Source organism: Carassius carassius, chromosome 16 (genome assembly GCF_963082965.1).
Source record: "Carassius carassius chromosome 16, fCarCar2.1, whole genome shotgun sequence".
Taxonomy (NCBI): Eukaryota; Metazoa; Chordata; class Actinopteri; order Cypriniformes; family Cyprinidae; genus Carassius; species Carassius carassius.
The window spans coordinates 4,033,741-4,048,192 of NC_081770.1; the positions used below are offsets into that span (position 1 = coordinate 4,033,741).

General features: G+C 36.5%; 1 protein-coding gene across 18 annotated transcripts in view; it reads right to left on the minus strand.

Annotated features, from left to right (window-relative positions):
- The window catches only part of LOC132159463 (receptor-type tyrosine-protein phosphatase S-like), a 194,036-nt gene that overhangs the window by 136,632 nt on the left and 42,952 nt on the right, over window positions 1–14,452 (minus strand). For 12 of the 18 annotated variants that reach the window (XM_059568972.1, XM_059568969.1, XM_059568971.1 and 9 more), the window contains exon 3: window positions 13,073–13,153. The gene's annotated coding sequence lies outside the window, so the exon portion shown is untranslated. Of the gene's footprint in view, window positions 1–5,681; window positions 6,081–13,072; window positions 13,154–14,452 lie in introns of those variants that run through there. The other 6 variants (XM_059568979.1, XM_059568980.1, XM_059568983.1 and 3 more) reach the window with 3 other exon arrangements.

A 14,452-nucleotide genomic window follows, 5' to 3' on the forward strand; every position in this document is an offset into this window, starting at 1 on the left:
TTTTTTAACATCTCCAGCATATTTTAACAATACCATGATAATACTGATAACTGTAAAAATTTGTCACTATAATCGTGATAAGAAATTTTACATCATTAAAACATAAACAAACAATAAACATTGTCAGGTGCTGCATTTAATGATATTATCAGCTGGCATCCTGCAGGCCTAGCATTTAGACATCAAAATGTCAGGGTTGGGGGATGTTGTGCGTGTAACAAATCATCTTTCCCTCTCGCTTGAAGAGACGGAGAGAGTGAACTCCCTCGCACTCGCTCTTTTACGCCCCATTGACGCAGAATCCATAGCATCCCTGGCTCAGTTGTGTTGAACACATCCTTGTTCACTCAAAGAAAACAATACAGCTATAATTACAGAGGCTTGAAACTGAAATGCCACGCGGGAGTGAATGTAATGTTTTTCCACCTTTAACCTTCTGTGCTTTAAACTAAATCTAAAATCATACTTACTTGAAACAGTTAATAACCACAGACTTTCACTTTGAGAAGAAGGATATTTATTTTATGAATCTCACAAAACCAGTCCAAAAACATTATATACTGTAGACATATTTTGCTTATATTGTTTATTTACTGAAATATTTATTTATTTGCAATATTTTATGGCAGTTAAGAACATTTGCCTAAATTCTCATCAGGGTTATTCATATTAAATGAATCTAAAATCATTAAAAAAAATTTATTACTGATAAACATTAACTAAAATAACCATGAACTAAAACCAAATAAAATATTTAAAATAAAATGTATTCATTTATTTAATCTAGTTGCCAAGATGACATTATACGTCATGGTAAATAAATAAAAAATTCTAATAAAAAAAAAAAATTAACTGAAATATCGAAACAACAATAATCACTCTCAAGATGAATACATTTTCTTATATAGTAACAGGAATTCAGATGGCAATATGCATAACTGTCATTTAAATGATCAAACTTCAATTTCTTTATGCAAAATCTTTTGCTTTATTTTTCTTTTTTGGGGGCGGGGGGGGGTGAAATTCAATGCATCTTCGTGAAGCTCACCTTTTAGAAGTGTTTGAATTTGATGCACTCATAATGCACATATGCAAATCGAAAAAAAAAACGTACTTGTGTGAGATCACTCACGCTAATTCAGCACTGACTAGAACAAAAAGAGATGTGATTTTTATTGAAAAACAGATCCCCGTTTCAGGAATGTAATGAGTTTCCAACAGAGCTTAATCACATGTTGACATTTGTGCTAGTTAGAGGCTATTGCGCTCCCCGTTTCTCTGCTGTCAAACCATTTTGTCATTCCTAATTAAGGGAGCATGGTTTGCATTGACAGGCAGGTATTTATGCGTGTTTAACCCAATATACCCTTGACTGACTGTTTCAGAACTACAAGGCCCCTCTGTCCACACAAATATGGCTCTGGCTCCCAGAGGCCCATGTTTTCATGCTTGCATTACAAACAATTACACACATCCATCAGCCCTCAAGCATTCCCACCCCCACCAACGTATCTTGTCCTTCCCCCGCCTCTTCCTCAAACCTCATTCCCCACCATCAGCTGGGAATCTACCCCCGATCCTAACAGATGTCCCCTGATTTGGGTGAAATGACAACAAAAGGCCGGGCTCTGAAAAAGCCATGGCTTTCCCATCTTGCCCCGAGCTTTCTGCTCCCACACAAAGGCCGGCAGATTAGCAGCTTTTAGCACATGAAAAAGCCCCTAATCCTGAAAACTGTCCCCTTAACTGGACCCTGAGGTTTCTATAGGGTCACTATAAACCCCTTCAACTCTACTTGGTTCCAAACAAAACCTACCAAACCAGCATCCTGTCTTTGCCCCAACAAATTCCTATGCTTCATCAAGCAAGACCCCTGATAACCATCTTAAACCAGCACACATCACTAAACTAGTACCATGACTTTTGGAAAGTGGGATATCTAAGATATTCAAGATAAATCTCCCTTCGATTCATGGGCTTTATTGTTTTGGTTCCACTTAATGACTTGAAGGTATTTTGAAAGAGTCTAATTGGAGTTGCCCCAGAGAAAGGTCATAACCACTCCAAGTCCATCAAACAAAGATCCAACCCTTTAATCTGGTTCATTGGGGTCTGTTAACTATCGAGCCAAAGTGGCAAATAAGTAGACCAATCACAGATGGCATCTTGACCTCCAACCATGGAGAACAGGGTGGGGACGGGTCTCCACAACTCTCAGAGGGGTCATAACTCAGATCGAAGCCAAGGTGGGGTGTGTTTATGACAGATCTGTATTGTCTAAATGTCCCAAGCTGGGCAGTACGCCCGTCAACCTGGAGTGCCAGCTGGTCATTATACTTAAAAAGCAGAAAGCAAAAAATCACCATGGTGGGGGTAAACAACGTGTGCCCCCAATAAAACAGCCAAACATATCGAGGCCAGTGGGAGGGGTTAGAGGTTGGTTGGTGGGTGTATGGTGGATATAATGCCCTCCTACCGTAATGAACACATTATCACAGTGGCATCAGAGCAAGCGGAGCATATCATTGGTTTGAAATCCAGTCTTGCAGCGAGGGCTTTAAGCTTAGGGAGCGTGGGGAGAAGGTAGTAGCTTTTGGCTTTATCAGCACCGCCACAGTACTGAGAGCCCAGAGACCGGATGATCAGTCCTGCAGCGTCACGTAGGCAACTGGCCAAGCGTGAGATGAAATTAAACTTTGAACGAGATGGATCAATCCCGTCAGCAGGGGTGGGTTTGCTTGCCGTCTTATCTTGGATTTGCCACTAACCTGTTGGACAGAATGGGCAACATAGGCCGGAGAGTTAATATAAATTTACCAGCAGAGGCTATTCCTCATCTTCAACAAGGCTTGTCATGGACAATGTAGCGATTTACTCAGGAACTCGTCCGAACAATTGCTTGATAATTCTGTCAGACTGACCGGTTGTCCCTTGGGTCGTGGTGTAAAGCAACAACTGTGGTTGAACAGAAAGGCCTCGGCTCCTTCTGCATGGATGTGCATGTGGATGCATGTGACATTCACATTAAGACCAGAAGAGTTCGTTTCAAAGACAGTGCACTCGTTCTTTTATAACCACCAGACAAATTGCACCCACCATGAGCTGAAGAGCACCGATTTAGCACTCGGGACAAATTAAGAGGAATAAACACAATTAGTTGGCAGAGCTTAGGCTCTGGTGAACATCTCTCTTCCCCTCCCTTTTCTGCTGATAATGTGAGGAGCTCTAGCGCAGCTGCCATTACCGCCACTGCTGCATCTGCCATTCAAAACCAAAGCTGATAATTGCACTTCTCTCCCTGTTACACAAACTCGCCTAATTTTATCTGCGACTACGATCACATTGGTGTACACGGGTTACAATAACCACCGTGAGAGGGAGCTTTTTGTATAATTGTTGTTTTGATATTTCTGCCACTCCATTAGCATTTCCTGCACTAAATCTATCCATGGCGCCTTTGAATACAAGGCTGTGCGGAACATAATTCAATAAAATGGTACTTTAGCAAGTGCTGTAAGATCTCCAATGTTGAAAGAAAACTAAATCCAAGAGAGATACTGCTCATTAAAGCATGGCACACTTTATATTTAGAGTGATCATTAGCTACTCTAGCTCACACAAATAAGAGGGCTAAATCTGTAACGCAAGCAACTGCAAAAGCGCTGCCCTTCTCTTCTCGCTGATGTCAGGAGAATATTTATTTTGGCATTGCGTGGCCAGAATCTCTCTGAGGTATTGTCCTTTGATCCCTATTTAAAATGGGGGAAAAAAAGGTTACAGCGATAAGTGTCGGAAAACACAAAAACGACACCAGAAGGAATAACTTCGCAGAAATGAAATTTCAAAACCTTGGGGAAGACACCTTACAAAAGACATTTCACCAGAACTCATATCCTCAGCTCAATCCAATTAACTTTTCGTCCAGAGGTGACACGGAGTGCACACGGGAAATCAAAGTTAGTTCAGCAAACGAAGTTGAAAAATTCCTTCATTCTGACACCACCTGACTTCATTGATTTCTTGTTTGTTATTGCTTAGCCTGCATAAGAAAAATGAGCGAAACTACAGGTCTATAGACCACAGTCACGGCTAACGGCTTCTGTTTGGCTACATTCCTACGCATTTGTCTTAGCATCTCTCAAGATCTGACAGCGATCAGCTATGATAAATCGTCCAATTAGTGGCATTTAGAAACTAAAGCAAACTTGTGAGTTTGCAAGTTGCAACACAGAATAAAGACTGAAAAAAAAAAACTTTTTACCCATTAATGCTTAAAAAGCTTTTACATATTTCATGAAAGGATTAATGATGGCTGTCCTTTTCGAAATAGCTCCTAGAGTAGTTCTTTGCCATCAAACTTATTAGATGAGATGTCAACAAAGTCTAAATCTAAATTTCTTGGAGATCAAAGCGAACTATTCAGCCAACATTTTCTAAAAAAAAAGTAGAACCAGATCACTTTAGTCTGGATTCATTCTGATACGGGGCCCCTGAAGTCACATTAAAGTGATTAATGACCCCTGCATGATCTGTGACTAAACGAATCAAGACAATACCTGCATTACGCTTTCCTGCTTCAGTCTCGCTCAAACCTTTACTATATGAACACATATACTTTCAAATGAAAGTAAACTGCTATATTCAGCAGGCCATGGCACAACTTAGCTGAAAGAAAGCACAAGTCATAGACAAGCATGTATCTGCCAGAAACAAAGGGAGAAAATCCTTAATATAAAAACTTTGCTAGAAAGACACTTGGTGAAAAGAATCAATATTCTCTAGAGTAATTACTTTTTCACGCTTTCTATTCAAAACCATAATGCAAAAATGTGTAATGTGTTTTTTTTGTCTACTCTATAAACTCAGCATTAGCAGCAAATGTCAATGAGACCATTATTTTAAACCTCCAGAAAGTTACTTTCCAATTTTCCTCATTATCTGGTTTTGACTTTATTGTCTTTTTCTTCGAAACCTTGAAAAACATCAGTAACCATTTTACAAAATAAACCTTGCTTTCTTTTGAAACTCACACTGCATTCCAGTAACTCAACCAAAATCCCATTTTTTATTATTATTATATAGATATTAATAAAGCATTAAGACTCTACTGTACCACAAAGCAAGCATAACACTTTTCAAAAAATGCTTCAACTACTCATTGGGGTCATGCTTCAAGCCCACCCAAAAATACAATAAAACAAATCCAAACTGCCAAAAGTGAACAGACACGTTGTGTCCATTCACCGGATTTCGTCGTATTTTTAAACTGTGGGTCATAGGGAACCCAAACAGAAGAGATGCAACATTTCAAACGTCCTCTATGAAAATTATGCCATCAACTTTGTTTATAATCACTCCTCATATGAACTCGAAAAGTTTTTGCGCTAATGAAATTGTCACAAAAATCCCCAAGTAGAACATGAGGAATACAAAGCCCAAAAAGCCGTATCAAAACCGTTAGACTTAATTACTACAACTTCTGTCGCCAAAAAAATCACATAACGCACAAAAACATCTCGATAGACACAATGTGATTATATAGATACAATGAAATCAACAATTTCTACCAATAAAACCTCTAAATAATTATAGCTAAAGAACAAAAATTGTATAAAAAAGTTAAAAGTCTGCATTAATTATTTTAGGTTTTAAATTGGCCATAAAAAAAAACGTTTGCTTACAATAGTGTCCAAGTAACTTTATCTCGGATCGATGCAGATGCGGTACGACCATATAGTTCCTCTTAAAGCGTCCTATGTTGCATCCATGTAAAACAGAAGGAAAAATCCAAATAACTCCTTGGATACGCGAAGTTTTCAACGGGAGAAAACAGTTCTCCGTGCCATGTCGACGGCGTCCGTGCGTAAACTCTCCAAGAGCGCACGAGACTCCACGGACGCGCTTCAAAACGTGCTTTAAAAGTCGGTCGAGCCACCGCGTCCCAGAGCTGGATCGGATTCTTTTCTTTCAGGTCTCGGACTTCGACTGGGGGTAGGGGCAGTTTGGTAGGGCTTTCTTTAGCCCCCCCTTTTCTCCCGCGCACCCTCCCCAAAAACAGTGAAGCAGGCTGGGGGAGGCCTCTGCGCGTTCACGTCACCAATCCGTAGTGAATGAGCGCGCACAGATAAGCTGCTCTGACATTTGAAACCCCCTCACTAAAACCATCCCACCTCCAAAATAATAAGACACGAGAGGGAATAAACTGCCCCTGTACAGATTCATTTAGTCAAAGTGTTTTACAAGCGTACATATTTAATATTTTTTTAGCCCATGTATTTAATTATTTATTTTGTGATAATGACAGACTGATTTTACATTATTACTTATTACTTGATAACAATAATAAAATGAATAAATAAATTAATTACATAGTCTGTAAGGAACAGATAATTTTATGATTTAAGGAAAACCCAAACAGTAAAGAAATGTCAAACAGTAATATGCATTCGAAAAAAAGCAAAGGGTATTGTTATGTATGTACAGTGTACTGAAATTCATATGAATGTCAAATGCAACTGACAGCTCCTAAATGCATTTGACTGAATCTTACTGAAAAATACATCATTAAATGTTTGTTTATCAGAGTCAGCCTGGGTTTTATTAATGACAATAAATGATGAACGAATAAACTAAGTATCACAATACATATTGTCTTGACACACTGTATTTCAAAGGCCTACACCTATTACAGCACCTAACAATGAACAAAGGCCTAGTGCAATAACTCATACTCTACACAGACACCCTGGAGTATTGTTTACATGCATTTTTCTCTTTATTTAAGGGCTACTGTGATCTCTACCACCATAAAGGGCCGAGGCCCAATCAGCGGGAACGCCGCGAAAAGCATCGCTGTGTTTTTATGTTGATTTGCCTCATGTTTCTTCCTCACGCTTGCCTAGTTTAATCAGGCTTATAAATTGAGCGCTATAGCGTGTCCCACGTTCTCCTGGTGGCAGATAGCTTAGCATTGTAAATTTCAGCCGGGCTAAAGAGCCATTTGAGGATGCTGGGGGAAATGATAAAGATTACTTACCACTCGACAAGCCCGATCCATAAGACCATAATGAGCATTGTATTCTGGAAGTGTGTTCGTCTGCACTTTTTTAGTGTGTGGTTTAGAAATGTCTATGTAGAACTATATAATAAGTTTATGTTGTTATCATGGAGCTGATTTCTCTTTAAATCCAATATGTGGTCAGATATATAATTAGGTCAAAACGTGGCGCATTAGAACTAAGGACCTGCAAAAATAGCTTTATTATAACTATAATATGAACTTCTTTAGAAGATAACTTTTCAAATAATAAGCAAATCATTATACAAAGCTTAATTCAGTTAAGCATATGTGGATCTAATAAACAAACAACATTAACTCACAAAGCACTGCTTAGTGTCACAATCATTTTTAATAGCTAGCATGAGTAGCTTCAGGGCACAAAAGATTGCACTGTATTTAATGCTTGTTTTTCTGAGGCAACTTTGAAGCTACTTACCAAAAAAAACTTTGCCTTTCTGAGGTGCTTTCAAAACTTTGGGCGTGTTTGACAGTGAGAAAAACGATGGGGGCTGATGCTCGTCGAGTTTTGGGGGAAAAACGCATCAATATTAAGGGGCCTCGTACAGAGCCTTGGGGGACCTTCTTTCAACACGCTACAGAAATGCAGTCTCTCCATCGACAGAAAATGCAGAAGCTTTTATCTTTAGATCCACTATGTGGAGAACATGCCTCTGAATACACAGCCCATCTCATGTGTGTGTGTGTATATGTGTGTATTTGTCTACTGAAAGTGAACTGATCCATAGTAAGGAAGGAAAGCAGACTGACAGCTATTAGAGTGCAACTGTGCTGTCTTATCTGCTGCCTGATAGGAATCTACAAAGACCCACTGCAGAGATTATGAATTCATTACAGACAGTCCTCACACACACACACACACACACACACACACACACACACACACACACACACACACACACACACACACAAAGGGTTCTATATATTCACAGTGAAAGGAGAGGTCATTCGTGTTCGCTATCATAAATATTAAACGTGACCGTCTTGTCGCTTTTGAATGAAAGAGAATATGACTGTTTTTCAAAAGATGCAAGGGTGAGGTCATTCCTCCCTCACAGGACCAGAGGGAAAGCAGGTTCAAATGCTAAAATAGATAGAGATGTACTGTGCTTTCTGTAGTAAACGGTCAGTGGAACAAGTGGGCGTGTCTACAATGTGAAATACGACACTCAGGGATGCCTGCGGTCTGTTTCTCTGCAGGATAACAGCAGAAAGACTCTTAAAGGACTAAAAGGCAAAAGCATTTATCAGAACTAAAAGCAAAAAAACCAAACAACATGCATCTTATGAGGTGCAGAAGCACAAAGGCAATGTGTTTCAGACGGTGCCAAAGAGACTGAAAGAAAAGGAATGTCAGGTAGAGGAGGAGAATGAATTTGGAAATAGTTTACCTAAAAATACACTCACCCTCACATCGTTTCAAAGCCAGACGGGTTTCTATCTTCCAAGGAACACAAAAGAAGATTTAGAGCAGATTTTTCCCCCTCTTTTCCACACAAAAACAACCATCGAGTGACTGCACTAAACTGTATTTATCTTAAGAAAGGAAAAATGAAATATTAAATGAAAATATACATCATTTTAACCATATTCCCAGCTTTCAAACATTATACAAAAGCTTGGGGACAGACCAAAATCAATTATTATTAGAATATTGAATGACTTATCATTAAAATACTATCAGTTATTATAAGAATATATCAGTTCTCAAATGTCACTTACATAATCAAATTAGTGTAATTCATGGTTATTTTTGTATTATTTAAATGCCTTTTATTTCTATATTTTTTAGTTATTGTGTGTGCTTTTGTAAATTTCACTAGTTTTTGTTTGTTTTAAATATAAAAATTTTGATTGCATTCATTTTTATTTTATATTTTATTAAACGAAATAAAAAATTGAATTGCTCTTTTGACGTTTTTCATTTAATAATCACAATTTCTTTTATTTCAACTAACATAAATGTTAATTAGTTTCAGTTTACATTTGTTACCCTGACCTTGGTGTAATCAGCTATTACTGATATCACTGTTGGTGTAAAATGTTCCTGTTTCAAGATTTGAATGTGCACAAATGGCAAATTGCTAAAATATAATTCATATGACATCAGAAATGTAGAGCATAACTCATATGAACTACATTTCAAACTCACATACGTTAAATTTTTATGGTCCTGTCTGAAATTTGACGGCACTGGTCTCTATTTACATTTTTTTGGAAATGAGCAGCATGAACATTCTGCCAAATATCTCATTTTGCGTTTTACAGAAGAAAGAATTCATAGGGTTTGGAGTGACGTGAGGGTGAATGAATGATGACAGGATTTTCATTTCATAAACCATGCAAGGAGAGCAGGCGGGCTGCAGAAAAAAAACAGTAACGGAAAGAAAGGGGAGCTCAGGAGACGTGTGTGTGTGTGTGTGTGTGTGTGGAGGATGGCAGGCTGCCGCCGCTCTGTGCCGTGGATGTGCTGGCCTTATTTGGAGTCAGAGACTCTCTGGTTGTTTACCCAGCAGGTCAGAGGGCTGCTACACCGCAGCACTGCAGCGCAAACACACCGCCAGGAACGCATCAGCACATATCTGCTCCAGCCTGACACACGCACACTCACCATCTATATCACGAGATTCGTCTCGTACAAACACTCAGCATATAAAGAGCGGCAGCTACTAACTCGCTCTCGTAGAGACACATAAGGCTAGGCGATACAACTGATGTTTGATATATATGTGTAATGTTTAATACAGGCAGAAATATATCGTTAAAAACAAGGAAATAAAATTAATGCAATTTAAGTTGTTTTTTTTATATAAAAGTGTCTGCCAATGCATGAATGTAAAATAAAACAGATCATAAAAATTATATATATATATATATATATATATATATATATATACAGATATTTATAAGTTAGTGATACATTTAAAAATAGTAATAATAATAATACATATTATTATTATTATTTTATAAAATATATTAATATTTATATTTACTCATTAATAGCATATATATTCACAAAAGCCACATCAAAACAATATAATATAATATTCATTATTATTACTATTATTGTTATTGTATTATTAATACTACTAATATTATTATTATTTTATCTTCATACTTATCATAATACTTAAAAAAACTTATATTTATTATTATATATTATTATAACAATAATCATAATAAATATTGTTATTATTGTTAATATTATTAATATTATATAAAAATGTATTAGTGTACAATTATATCATATGTGTATCAAATGTTTATTGTTATTATTATTATTATTATTATTATTTATAATACAAGAAAAATATATGTGTATTGCATACAGAGTTAAAAGGTAAAATATAAAACTAGTAAAAATAATCAATGAATATTTTGCACAATATACAATAAATAAAATAATGTCATTTTAAGCAAATAATCTGTGTCGGTGTGTTTAGGACTAAAGTCCTGTGGGCTAACACAATGGCGGGTCAAAGCAAACAGGCCCGTGTGTCTGCGGATCCCACGCCTGCACAGAGCCGCCCTGGACACAAGAGGATTTGCCCACAATGCACTGGGCCCTCGAGCGTCTCTAACTCGGTCTGACAGAGCAGATCTGCAGCATTCAGAGCCGGATCAGAGCCTGCAGTCCGGATATGATCAGAACTTCACTTCAGACACACTCACAGATAACGGCACGCAGAACCAGAGGACCACGGGAAGAAAGAGTATTGTCTCTAGATTACACAACATCACATATATCATTTGATTTTGATATTTGATAGCTTAGATTTGATTAAGGGCTTGAACACAAGCAAACGCACAAACAGAAAGGCGTATGTGATAATAACGGCGAGAAAGACTGATTATAGACATCACATGAATACAAAACGATCCTCTTCATGAACACGACAGGTGCTCTGTCTGAAAGATATTAGCTGAAGACGTGAGAAGATATGTGGCTTTGATTCGCAAACACCATGAAATTATATAAACCGTTATTTTACTATTAGTTATAATTCGTTATCTGAGATTCTATTTCAATCTATTACATGTATTATATTTTCTGCTTATTATTATTATTATATTAGTTTTTTTCAAATGTCTTAGTTTTTCTTAGTATGTATTTTTATATTGTTTGCTTTTTATGTTCTGTTTAATTTTTAAATATTTTATTAGAATTTTAAAATATATTTTGAATTTGTATTTTTTGTTTTTTTGTTTTCATTTGATATTTATTTTTACAATACATTTATTTTTATTGAAATATTAGTTCATCTACATAGTTTCATTTTTATTTTTTGTTATTTTAATACAGCGAGTAAATTAAAATGAAAAATAACTAGCTTTGGCCACTAGCTGAAATTAAATAATTTGATATTTTATTTTCAAAAACTAGTAACAAATGTTTTTATCCAATAATTAAATGTACCGTATTCTTCGGACTATAAGTCGCACCTGAGTATAAGTCGCATCAGTCAAAAAATACGCCATGATGAGGAAAAAAACATATATAAGTCGCACTGGACTATAAGTCGCATTTATTTAGAACCAAGAACCAAGAGAAAACATTACCATCTACAGCCGCGAGAGGGCGCTCTATACTGCTTAGTGTAGACTACAGGAGCAATGAGCACAGTGAGCAGCATAGAGCGCCCTCTCGCGGCTGGAGACGGTAATGTTTTCTGTTAGTTCATTTCTCTTAGTTCATGTCAAATTAATTTTGATAAATAAGTCGCACCTGACTATAAGTCGCAGGACCAGCCAAACTATGAAAAAAGTGCGACTTATAGTCCGGAAAATACGGTACATTTATTTCATGCTGATTTACTGCAGTGTTGTTTAAAGTTGCAGGACGAGGCCGAAGCCATAGAGGTAATGCGAAAGCGGTGCAAAGATTAATAGCTTTATTTAACTGCAATTTCATCCGAAAGAGAACAACATATTACAGAAACGAGACTCAAAAGGAAGCGTTTTTCAAGTTCAATGATCTGTGTCATCCGTACAGATTCACACGTACAGATAAAGACTGTTTCCCAGCGCGAGGGAGAGCAGAAATGAGCTTCACTGCCGTATCTCACCTCTCAGCGTCTCAAACAGCCTGCGGATACGAGTCTGCATGCGTCGACCTGCTCTGCTCTCCGCTTGATGGAAAGAAACCGGCGGCGAGCGCAAATAATCGGGCCGTTTGGCCTGTAAGACGCCGCAGACTCCAGGCTGAACTCCAGTCAATGAGAGCAGACAGCAAGGACACACTCGAGTACCGCTGTTAAAAACAGATCACCGAAGAGCTGAAACAACTCAAAATTAACACTTCACCTCTAATGTGTGTCACAGATGCCAAAAGCTGCCTTTCTGAACCAAATCAATCCAAATAAAACACTTGCAAAAACAATTGACCTCAAAGAGTGAATAAAAGTGCATTATATCACATAAAAGCACATGAATACACACATTAAGCCTGTACTGATGTCAGTTTTTTACACAGAGTAATTATATATATACACATATACAGCATATATACAGTATATATATATATATATATATATATATATATATATATACATATATGCATACATTATTGCTGTCAATCGATTACAATTTTTTACTAATTGCACATTTTCTTAAATTAATCGCGATTAATCACGATTAATTCCACCTAACATTAAAATTTGTATACTTTTTTTTATTGCAATTATTTGCATTCAATCCTTAAATGAAAGTAGACACAACATAAAGACGGTATGTTTTAAATATCTGTTTAATGGCCTATTTTCTTCATGTTTAAATTATTATTTAAAAAAAATGACAATTAATATTAAACAATAGCAAAATTATGTTTGCCAATTCATTAAAATGAAGTTAAATATTAAATCACACACATACACAAATTTGACAAATATTATACATATATATTATACAAATGTATTATACTTAGACCATGAATTAAAACTTTTTCACAGAAAGTAAATAAGTTGAAAGAGTGTTTGATCTCATGAAGGTTTTTACCTCTCTGCTGTTTTTAATATTCCTTCTGCTTCATTCTTCGGCTGTTTTTAGTGGCGTTTTCTTCAGCTGCCTCGGTAGGACCTTGAGCAAAGAGGAGAAAGAAAGAAAGATTATGAAAAGGACTGTCAAATGAACCTCTGCCTCCTGAGTTCAGAGCAAAGACTGCAGCTTTCTGAAGATGCAAGAGTGCAAGAGTGACCATCTACTAGTCAACACAAGAGCAGATCGATACACTGCTTTCACCATTTCCAGCAGTTTTTTCAGTTGTGATCACATGAAATGAGGACAAGAAGATCATCGAAATATCACTAGTTATCATAAACATTAACATGACTTTGTTATGCTGCAGACGCATTATAGAATGCAAAAACATTAAAACCAATTGTTGCTTATTTTATATGTTCAACAAAATTGGCATATTATATGCCAATTTATCACAAACACAACGTTAACAGGACTTTGAGTCCCTGTTGTGTTGCAAACACTTTCTGGAATACAAAAAACATCAAATCAAATGTTCTTGCTTTTAAAATGTTCAATAAAAAATTTCGCTACTTTATCACAAAAACACCACAATGAAAGGACTTCTGTTGTGCTACACATACTAGCATCATATTAAAATACAAAATGAATCACTGAATGTTTTAAAATGCGCAATGAAATTTCACTTTTGCTGGTTTATTGCAAACACAATAACAAGACTTTGACCATGCAATTCATAATTATTTTGTGCCATGCACTTTTTTTATAATGCAACACAAAATCAAGCTTCAAACGTTTAGAAATTTTGTTGTGCGATAATGCATATTTGTGACACATTATGAATTGCAGACACATATTGTAACACAAATACACACCTCCTTGCTTCTAAAACATTCAATGAAATTTTTTTGCTAGTTTATCGCTAACAACAGTAAAGAAACTCTCAGATCTGGTTGCTTTTCAACGCATACTTCAGGCAAAAATCACACAAAAAAATCAAGCATCCCCACTTAATAAAAAGGTTAATGAATAATTTAGCTAATTTTGCTAATTTAGACTTTGAGCTCCTGTTGCGGCTACAATGCATACTTGTGTAGACACATTTTGAACGCAAAACAAACACACAATTAAGCATCATTGAATGAAATGCCATTTTTCGCTAGCTTATCGCAAATACATCATCAACAAAACTTTGAGGTCCAGTTGTAAAACAATGCATACTTGTATCGTAATATAAATTGAAGACTGTTTTCAGCACACAAAAACACATAATCAATTGCCCTTGTTTTTGAAATTTTAACAGATTGCCATTGTCACTAGTTTACCGCAGACACATCAGTAACAGGAACTTGACCTCTTACTGCGCTACAATTTGTACTTGTGTTGTGTTATGAATTG